The sequence below is a fragment of the Solanum dulcamara genome, chromosome 2 (genome assembly GCF_947179165.1).
Source record: "Solanum dulcamara chromosome 2, daSolDulc1.2, whole genome shotgun sequence".
Taxonomy (NCBI): domain Eukaryota; kingdom Viridiplantae; phylum Streptophyta; class Magnoliopsida; order Solanales; family Solanaceae; genus Solanum; species Solanum dulcamara.
The window spans coordinates 72,963,093-72,974,740 of record NC_077238.1 but is presented as its reverse complement, the minus strand read 5'-3'; positions in this window follow the sequence as shown (position 1 = coordinate 72,974,740).

Here is an 11,648-nt window from a genome sequence, read left to right as displayed (position 1 = left end):
TTCAGCTAAAAAGTATATATTTCAAGTATATTATAGCCTCATTTCTTAATTATAGTGATGCATTTATGTATTATTGGGTTATTTTGAGCTCATTACGCATCTTATGTGTGTAGGAAGTGTATAGGATGAAAACGAACAAAAAAATGAGTTGGAAAGAGATTTTATCAAGAAAGTTAAAGTAGGCGAAAAAGGAGAAGGTCAACCTGCTTGCTTTGCAAGAAATAAAAGTCTGCCAATGAAAGCAGTGAGAAAAATAGTGAATTTTCGCCAAAAGCATCCTCCATCTCGAGCTATTGTTGCACATTGGCGAGGAGTGCTTGCAGTACGAGCTCACAAGCCTGCGTTCACCTAATCACATGCGAACATGGATTGCATTGGGGAAGCTCCTACACATACTAGATCATATATAAACCCCAGGAATGACTTTTGGAGGAGGCACACTTAACTTTGGAGGTAGACACAAGAAGCAAAGAAACTAGAATTCAACAATGAATTTCAATTTGTTCTCTTTTTTTTCAAATTGCTCATCATGGAATTCTATGCTATGCTTTCACAACATATTATGAGTAGCTAGATTTTTCTCTAGGATTTTAATGAAACCATTTGTTTGATGAATTTTCATGGTGTTTAAATACCAAGATAAAAAATTCAGGAACATGATGTGTAATGACCCGGTCTGTCATTTTTGAAAATTTGTATAAAATTATTATTTACTCGAGTAGTTGTTCCGGGTCATATTTGATCCATTTATGGGGTTGGTTTTGGAAATTCTTTGAAAAGTTGAATTTTTGGAAAGTTTTGATTTTTAAAGGTTTAAGTTGCCAAATTGTGATTTTCGTTGTCTTTTGGAGTTTCGATTCTCGAAATATAATTTCATCAGTTTCAAAATGCGGAAATTGGTCTAGAAGAATTGTCTGAATCAAATATCGTGGAATTGGGGTCCTATGTAGGAAATTGTTGAATTTTAGCTTTGAGCTGACTTTATGTAATTACCCTCCAGGTCATTTTCTTCATTCTCCGATATTTTGAGAGTTTAGAGATTTCCTGCAATGACCCCAAGTCATTTATTACTTACTGGCACTAACAGTTCGGTCGCTTAGTCGTTCATTTGGGTTTATGTCCATTTTCCAATTCTGAAGATTTAATAACTTGAAAGGTTGACTTCGGTCATAACTTCAGGTAATCGACCTCAGAACGAAATTCTAATGATTCCATCAACTCAGAAATGGCCAAATTAGGCTAGTAGCATAGTCACATGAGTATCGAGCCAAATTGATACAGGTTTGGGGCCATTCGTCGCTTTTGCTTTAGAAATTTGGCCTATGGTTAACTTTGGTCAACATTATTTGAAAATGTGCTCGGATTAAAATTGTTTTTAGTGCGGTTGGCTTCGTAATGTCGTGTTTGGTTTAGAACGACCCTTCGTTCACTTTCTAAGGCATCCGGTCTAATCCCGAGGCCTATTGTGAAATTAGGCTCAAAATGCTACTTGGGTGTGGGACTCAACTTTTCATTAAAATGACCTCGCATGGGAATTTCGAATACGCCATTGAGTCTGAAATATCAAATTTGATGGGGTAGCATATCTCATTTGCGCGCATGGGGATTTTGAATAAATTACGAGCACCCTGTCAGAGCTTTTTCAAAGATTAAGTTTGAGTTGGTGTAGTCCTTCCTGGTGCACTCTGAGTTGCCCTCCGCGATCGCGGACCTGGTCCCCGCGTTCGCGGAGAAGAGGAGGTTTTTTCTCCGTGTTGGCAGACCTAGTCCCCGTGTTCGCGGAGAATAGGGAGCCAAACCTCTTTGTTCGCGGACCTAATCCCCCCATTCGCGGAGAAGGATGAGATTAACACTCCGCATTCGCGAACCTGGTCCTCTCGTTCGCGGAGGTCCTTTGAGTGGTCTTTTAATTAAGACGATCAACTATTTTTCAACTTAACTTCATATTTTGTGCATGCGATTTTGGGAGCTAAGAAGATCCAAATTGAGTGATTCAAAGGTCTAAACTCAAGAGAATTTCGTGAGGAATCCGGTGGTGAGCTTAGAATCTTAAGGGGAGGCGTTGTGTGTGGTAAAATTTTAAAATTAGCTACTGATTTGGTCATTTTCAGAATGAGATTTTGTTGAACTTTGAGAGATTGTATCTTGATCATTTGAACTCCATTTTTAGTTTTTGAGGCTAGATTATGGGGTTTTTCACAAGGAACGTCATGGTATAGTTTCTTTTGATTGGGATGGTGTCATTTGTTAGAAATAACTGCGTAAAGAAGCTTCCATTTTTATCCTCTTTAGCTTTAAATTATGGGAATTTTGTTGCATGCTCGTCTTGCAATGTTTTCCACGACAAATTATGTTATAATTTTTATACTTGTGTATGGGGTGCTGTTTATAACCTATTTTTGGGGTCAATTTCGGAATTTTGGATGTGGGTCCCACATTGTCTGCTTTAGACCCCAAAATTGGTCCATCTCCGAATTTGATAATTTTAGTATCTAAATGATCGTATTGATGATGTGATTAACATTTTGCTAGCTTGGCGGCGATTGGAGACGATTCGGAGGATGAGAACTTCATTGTGATGGATTCGAAGTGCGCGTGATCAGATTCGAGGTTAGCTACAATCTCCTTCTTTTTGACTGAACTGTAATAGGATAGGATCGGTATACCCGATTAGGGTCACCCACGAGGGTAGAAATATTAACTAGTATAGGTGTAACACCCGATCCTAGACCTTGACATGGCCAGCACCCAGAACCGTTATTGGTCTTGAGCTGTAACACCCCTCAAAATGTTTCCCTAAGATTCGGACCTTTCTTATACACGGGTAGGGTCAACCGTATTTATTTCGAGGTATGTACTTGAGTTAAGATAAGTCCCTGAGAAATTGAAGAGTGTTGGAGGTGATGTGGGTCACAGAGGACCCCTAGCACCAAGCTAAGTCCAAAAGATTCATCGTGGTTAAGTTTTAGGATGATTTCGTATATAGGGTCGACTTCTAATGACCCTATCTTTTGAAAGACGACAATCTGGATGGCCTACAACCTACAAAATTAAAGATCGTCGAGTCTTCTTTCCAACGCCACCAAGAATGTAATTTTTGGAGTTCAGAGTCAAAAGATATGATGATCCTAAGATGAACTAGTACAGTAGAGATTTTCAGGCTTGGGTTGCAATTGCTAGGAAAACTAGGCTTGGTGCCGCAGTGGTGTGACGCGCCACTATCGCGCCAGAAACATGCCTCAGTAGTTTGGGCTCTGGTGCGGCACGCCACTAAAAGGTGTGTAGGGTCTTTCAATCCAATTTCCAGAACCTAGAAAATATTGGCCTTGGCGCTATAAGGGCGCGACACGCCACTATCGCGCCAAGAATGTGCCTCAATAGTTTGGTCCTTGGCGTGACGCGCCACTACGAGGTGTGCAGGTTTTAGGCGTAATCAGCCTGGCGCTGCAAGGGCGCAATGCGCCACTATCACGCCAGGTGAATTTTTAGTCTATTTTCAGAACTTTTGAGGAGGGGTAATTTGGGAACTTACCCAAATTATATATGTATCAGCCCTAACACATTTTGGGATCATTTTCAATCCCTTACTCTCTCTCTAAAAGCCCTAGAAACCTATCTCTCTCTCTCTTCTTCTTCTTCTCTATTTCCAACAAGAAGAGTTCCAAGAGCTTCAAGGTTTGAGTCCTCCATTGAAGACCCAACCACAAGGTTTTCTTCAAAGTCTTCAAACAAGGTATGTAAGGCTAACCAAAAATATGGATTGAGTTCTTTCATATGCCCATAGATGTGTTGGTTAGGAGTTGTGAAAGAGTTGCACCTTCTAGAAATGTTTTCTTGAAAGTTTTCCCTAAACTATGGAATGTTTTTAGATACAATTGGTTGATTGATGATTTTAATGACTTGAGTTGCTAAATAGTTATTTTTCATATTATTAACTACAAATGTATCTTTGTATATAGATTTATAGGTATTGACGATATTCTTGAGTTGAGTTTTGTTGGGAGTATGGGTTCATGTTTTATTCACATGAACCCAAGATGAGATTTCTTGTCATAAATGTCTTAAGGTTGAGATGGATAGTTGTGTGTATATATATGTATTGATTGGAATGAAAAGAATGAATTGATTAGTTAAGAATGTCCCTTTGCTGCTATAAAATGAACATAGGACAAAAATAAGTTTTGCACACATCTTGACTGTCTCTTGGCACTTGTTATCTCCAATCAACATAAATACCAGGAAACCTATCATGCCCCGGGAGGGTACCCTAGATGTGGCCGGCACTCGAAAACCATTTCTGGCCTTCAAGCAAACCACTTGGTCCAATTACACTTTCATTCAGTCACATTCTATCAGCGGAAGACTCAATCACAAGAAAACTATTCATAATTTAGGGCCAAAGGCCAAACATATATCCAATCAACAACTAGCAAGAATAAAACTAGTCAAAATAAACAATTCAACATTTTCCACACTCTAGTCTATGAAGACTCTATCAACAATCCAAGAGGTGCCGATGACAGGTCTATGGCTACCAAAATCAAAATAAAAGAAACCTAATCAAAGCTAAAAAAAAAGATATTTCAGCATCCTCCGGAAATAGGGAGGACTCACCAACTAGCTGGAAGTAAATAGATCTTCAAATGTGCGTCGGTTGATAATCTCTAGTAACTATCTCTGCATCATGAAATGATATAGGCCAAACGGCATCAGTACGTGGAATGTACGAGTATGTAAAATGGCTGAAAAAAACAAATATCAAGGAAGAATTTGAAGTATCCTTACATGCTTTGAGTAGCCTTACATACCTTGGTGAAGATTTTGAAGGAACCTTGATGTTAGGTATTCAATGAAAAGCTTGAATCCTTGAAATTTTTGAAGATAAATCTTGTTGGAGATGAATTGAAAGAGAAGAGGGTGGATTCTAGGGTTTCTTTGGAGAGCAAAGGACTGAAAATAAATGGTCCAAAATGTTCCAAGTTAGTGAATATATGTTTAGGGAAAATGTCTAATTTGCCCTTCCTCAGAAATCTGGAAATTTGGGCTAAAATCCTGTTGGCGCTATATTGGCGCGTCGCACCACTGCAGCGCCAAGCCAAAATGGGCTTAAAACCCTACACACTTAATAGCTGCACGTCGCTCCAAGGACCAAACTACTGAGGCCGTTTTCTGGCGCTATAGTGGCACCGGGCGCCACTCCAGCACTAAGCCTAAACTTTCTGCAGTTATAGTCTGTCGTAAATTAGTCATAACTTGTGACTCCGAACTCCAACAATTGTAATCTTGGTGGAGTTGGAAATAAGACTCAAAGACCTTTAATTTTATAGGTCGTGGTCCACCCATTTCGTTATATTCAAAGAGATATGGTCGTTGGAAGTTGACCCTTATACGAACTCATTCGGAAACTTAGCTGAGATGAATTCTTCGGACTTGGCTTGCGTTTAGGGATCCCTTATGACCCTAAATCACATATAATACCCTTAAATTACTTAAGAATTGATCCTAACTCATGAATTCACTTTAAAATCATCGAGTACGATCCTATACATACCTGAAGAATGATCCGAATCTTAGCGAAAATTTTTGGGGTGTTACATTATCTCCCCCTTAGGATTATTCATCCTCGAATGATGAGTAAACTAAGGAAAGACTCGTGGTACAATTAACAATCAAGACTTAATCATACAACCAATCAAATTCTTAAAATAATTTACTATTCCAACTCAATAATGGACATACCAATTCAAATCAAGAAAATGGACATTATCTCCAACATTCTCATCGATAGGCACGAATAGATGCGGATATTTAGCTTTCATATCTTCCTTAGCTTCCCATGTGGATTCCTCAACAAATTGATTTCTCCATAAGACTTTGACTGAGGCAATCTCTTTGTTCCTCAATTTGCGAACCTGACGATCAAGAATTTGGATCGAAACCTCTTCATAGGATAAGCTATCCTTAACTCCAATACTATCAATTGGGACTACCAATGAAGGGTCTCCCAAGCACTTCTTTAACATTGAGATGTGAAATACCGGATGAATAACGGCTAGCTCAAAAGGTAACTCTAACTTATAAGCGACACTCCCAATCCTCCTCATAATTTGGTAAGGACCAATGTATCGAGGACTAAGTTTTCCCTTCCTTCCAAACATCATGACGCCCTTCATGGGTGACACTTTCAAGTATACCCAATCATCCACCTCAAACTCTAAGTCTCTCCTCCTCATATCGGTGTAAGATTTTTGATGGTTTTGGCCTGTCTTTAGCCTATCTTGAATAACTCTCACCTTCTCTATAGCTTGGTGAATAAAATCAGGCCCAATCAACTCAACTTCACCAACCTCAAACCACCCAATTGGTGATCTACACATCCTCTCATACAAAGCTTCATAGGGAGCTATTTAAATACTTGCATGATAACTATTATTGTATGCAAACTCTATGAGAGGTAAGTGATCATCCCAATATTCTTTGAAGTCAAGTACACATGACCTCAATATATCCTCCAATGTCTGGATGGTACGCTCCGTTTGGCCCTCTGTCTAGGGATGAAAGGTTGTACTAAGATTCATCTTTGAACCCAGTCCCATCTAAAAGGATCTCCAAAATTGGGAAGTGAATTGAGATCCTCTATCTAAGATGATAGACAAGGGAACCCCATGCAATCTGATGATCTCCTGATTATATAATTTTGCATAATCATCTGCGGTGTCAATAGTCTTAACTACCAAGAAGTGAGCTGATTTTGTCATTCTATCCACAATTACCCAAATTGAATCATGTTGTTTTTGGGACCTCGGCAAACCTATAATAAATCCATATTGATCATCTCCCACTTTCATTCTAAAATCTCTATATTTTGCGCTAACTTGCATGGCCTTTGATGTTCAACTTTAACCTGTTGGCAATTCGGGCACTTGGAAACAAATTCAGTGATATCTCTCTTCATTCCACTCCACCAATAGACCTCCCTCAAGTCATGATACATCTTTGTAAAACCAGGATGAATAGAGTATTTAGAACTATGCGCTTCGGCCATAATCCTTTCTCGAACATCATCAACATCTAGGACACACAATCTATTTTGGTACCTCAACACACCATCTCCCCCTTTGGAGAAAACCATCACCTTTTATTTGTGAACAACCTCTTTCAACTGAAGGAGGATGGGATCTTAGTCTTGCTTCTCTTTTACCTCTGTCATGAGTGAGGATGCGGACCCATACTGAATATTAACTCCACTTTTATTATTCTCTTCAAGCTGAACTCCTAATCGAGCTAATCTATGCACCTCTTTAGCCAATTCTTTCCTTCCCTCCTCTATATAGGTAGTGCTATCCATAGATAACCTGCTAAGAGAATCAGCAACAACATTAGCTTTACCTGGATGGTAGAGAATGCTAATATCATAATCTTTGAGCAACTTGAGCTATCTCTTTTGCCTTAGGTTGAGTTTTTTCTGGCTGAAGATGTATTGCGAACTCTTATGATCGGTGAATACATCAACGTGCACTCCATACAAGTAGTGGCGCCAAATTTAAAGAGCAAATATCATAGCTGCCAGCTCAAGGTCATGAGTTGGGTAATTCCTCTTATGAATCTTAAGTTGTCTTGAAGCATAGGCTATCACTTTTCCCCTCTACGTCAACACACAATCCAAACTAACTCTAGACGCATCACAATAGATCATAAAATCCTCTGTTCCATCGGGCAAAGTCAAAACAAGAGCAGTGGTTAGCTTGGTCTTTAATTTCTAGAAACTCTCTTTACAAGCATTGGACCATTGGAACATAGCCTTCTTTTGGGTCAGCTTGGTCAATGGTAATGATATAGATGAGAATCCCTCTACAAACCTTCGATAATAGTCATCCAAACCCAAGAAGCTTCTTATCTCTGTTGGGGATATGGGTCTGGGCCAATTCTTTACTACCTCAATCTTCTGAGTATCAACCTGAATACCATCTCTAGATATAATATAGCCTAGGAAAGCCACTAATGCAAGCCAAAATTCACATTTGGAGAACTTTGCATACAATACCTGGTCTTTTAGAGTTTGCAAGACGACTCTAAGATGATAGACGTGTCCTTCTCATTCTTGGAGTAAACCAGAATATCATCAATGAATACAATCACAAATATATCAAGATATGGCTTAAATACTCGATTCATAAGATCCATAAAAGCTGCAGGGGCATTAGTCAACCCAAATGACATAACCAAGAACTCAAAATGGCCATAACGGGTCTGAAAAGCTATCTTTGGAATATCACACTCCCTCACCTTCAACTAATGGTACCCTGATCTTCGGTCTATCTTTGAGAAATAAGTGGCACCCTGAAGTTGGTCAAATAAATCATCTATTCTAGGGAGAGGGTATTTGTTATTTATGGTGACCTTATTTAGTTGCCTGTAATTAATACATATTCTAAGGGACCCATCTTTTTTTTGCACGAATAGGACAAGAGCACCCCAAGGTGAGACACTCGACCTAATGAATCCTTTGTCTAACAAATCCTTCAACTGTTCTTTCAACTCTTTCAACTCAGCAGGAGCCATTCTATATGGAGGGATAGAGATAGGCTGTGTATCAGGAAGGACATCAATCCTAAATTCGATCTCCCTATTAGGAGGGATTCCGGGAAGATCTTCAGGAAAGACTTTAGGGAACTCATTGACAATCAGAACCGACTCAAGGAATGGAGACTCAACATTGTCCTCTTTCACTCGGACGATGTGATAAATACACCCTTTCGAGAATAACTTTCTATCCCTAAGGTAGGAAATAAACTTACCCTTAGGCAAGACAAGACTACCCTTCTACTCTATGATAGCCTTATTTGGGAATTTGAACTTAACAATCCGAGTCCTACAATCAATAGAGGCATAAAAGACATAAAGCCAGTCCATACCAAGGATCACATCAAAATCAAGCATGTCCAACTCAACTAAGTCAGCCAAGGTATCCCTGTGATAGATTGACACAATGCAATCTCTATAGACTCTCTCAGCTAAGACAGAATTACTGACAGAAGTAGCTACACTAAAAGGCTCAAGAAGACATTTAGGACTTTTATTAAATTTACTAGCCACATAAGGAGACACAAAAGATAATGGGGCATCCGGTTTCATCAAAACATAGTAATCAAGAGTAGAAACTTGAATCATACCCATCACAACATTTGGGAGTTCTCTTGATCTTGGCGACTATCCATGGCATATAGACGGTTTATACCTCCACTCGTACCTGAAGTAGTACCCCTCTAATTACTTCTAGTTGGTGGTACGGTGGTAGAATACTAGGCTCTATTTCCCCATATCGGACACTCCTTCTAAAAATGGTCCACTTAGCCGTATTTATAACAACCAACCCTTCCTACTCTACACTCTCCCAAGTGGAGCTTACCGCACTTGCAACATGGTGGTTTTCCCCTCAAACCTTGACCCACACTAGCTTGGAATTGAGAACTTTGGGATCTAAAATTCTGATGACACTGTTCCTGCCGATCATACCAGTTATGCGGCGCAAATGTATTTGTCGCAGATGAGGCATAGTTGGAAGACCTCTTCTGAAAGAAGGACCTGTTGCCACTGATTTGCCTCTGCTCACCCTCAGGTCCAACTGATTTTGCCTTTTTTCTCAAATGCTCTTCCTTGTCTTTCCTCTTCTCATCCTCTACCTGCTGAGCATACACCATCAATCTCGAAATATCCGTGTCAGAAATCAATAATGCTGCTTTGCACTTCTTCTTCACATGTCTTCCCAAACCGGAGATAAATTTTCTCAACTTTGATCTTATCTCTGGGATCATCTCTAAAGCATATTTGGATAGCTGGATAAACTTTAGACTATACTCCTTAACTGTCATACCCTCTTGCTTCAAATTCACAAACTATTCTACTTTTGCTTTCCTTATTTCTCTAGGAAAGAAGTGATCAAGAAAGTCTCCCTCAAACTCATCCCAAATAGCAGGCTCAGCATCCTCACCTCTACTTTATTCTCACTGGTTATACAAGATATTTTCCATATCCTTGAGCTTATAAGATACCAACTCAACCCCCTCAATCTCCGTAGTATACATCACTTTTAGGATCTTCCACATCTCATTAATGAAATTCTAGGGGTCTTTATCAACCTTAGAACCCGTGAATATCGGTGGATTCATTCTCAAAAAATCTCTAATCCTTGTGGTAGTAGATGACTTTTGAGAACTAGAACTAGGAGTTGGCAAACTTTGGTTACCATTGCGAGCAGCCACTAATTGAGTGAGCATAGCAATCGCTCCTCGGAAATCTGCCTCCGAAGTTGGTATAGGTTGAGTAGTAGGCATTTGAGGTACCTCAGTATATCTTACAGGTCAGACCCTCATCCTTAAAAAGGGCATCTCTGTCTATGGTACCTCTGTGTGGATGGAGTTCCTCTGACTTGTGGTACGTTTTGGAGTCATTGTCTACAATATGTAAACAGACGAATTAGAAAAGAACCTTTATAGAGTTAAACTCTATCGCACGAATCCAGAGTATGAAAAAAGTGAAACAATTCTTAATGTCTTATAGCCTCCTGATTATAAGTGTGGTGCACAACACACCCATAAGCAAGCCTCTATTAGAAATGGCTTCATAGACTCCCTAGGACTCTTGAACTCTAAGCTCTGATACCAAGTTTGTCACTCCCTGGGAGGGTACCCTAGATATGGCCGGCACTCGAAAACTATTTCTGGCCTTCAAGTAAACCACTTGGTCCAATCGCACTTTCATTCAGTCATATTCTATTAGCGGAAAACTTAATCATAAGAATACTATTCATAATTTAGGGCTAAAGGCCAAACATATATCCAATCAACAACTAGCAAGAATAAAACTAGTCAAAACAAACAATTCAACATTTTCCACACTCTAGTCTATGAAGCCTCTATCAACAATCCAAAAGGTGCTGATGATAGGTCCATGGCTATCAAAATCAAAATAAAAGAAAACTAATCAAAGCTAAAAAAAAGATATTTCGGCATCCTCCGGAAATAAGGAGGACTCACTAACTAGCTGGAAGTGAATAGATCTTCAATTATGCACCTGTTGATGATCTCTAGTATCTGTCTCTGCATCATGAAATGATGCAGGCCAAACGGCATTAGTACGTGGAATGTACGAGTATATAAAATGTCTGAATAAAACAAACATTAAGAAAGAATTCAAATCAACTCGAAATTTTAACTTAGGGTAAAGAACAACTCAATCAAGTGTCCTAAGTCTAAACAAGAATATAGTGTAGGCGAGACCAATCACATACAATTCAACCCAATCTAACTCAGAGTACTATCAAGACCTATATGTGAGTTTCTCTTATCTAACAACCATCACTTATGAGCCAGTAATAGTACAGCAAGCCGACGTTGTTGCCACGTCCGTTCATACCTTGCCAGGGTATGAACGAGTCAACCAATCATGGATCCATAACTAACTAAGTCCTATCATGTCAGGATAATAATTTGGGAAACATTCAACTTTAACGGTCCAATCCCCTCCTACACTTGGTGACGTAGTTATTGGATTCGAGTTATTACTTACTCTTATCCAATTCGGTACTCAATACTTCTTCCAAGACTCAATGCTCATAAAACTCCATCCAATCAACTCAATCTAATCAT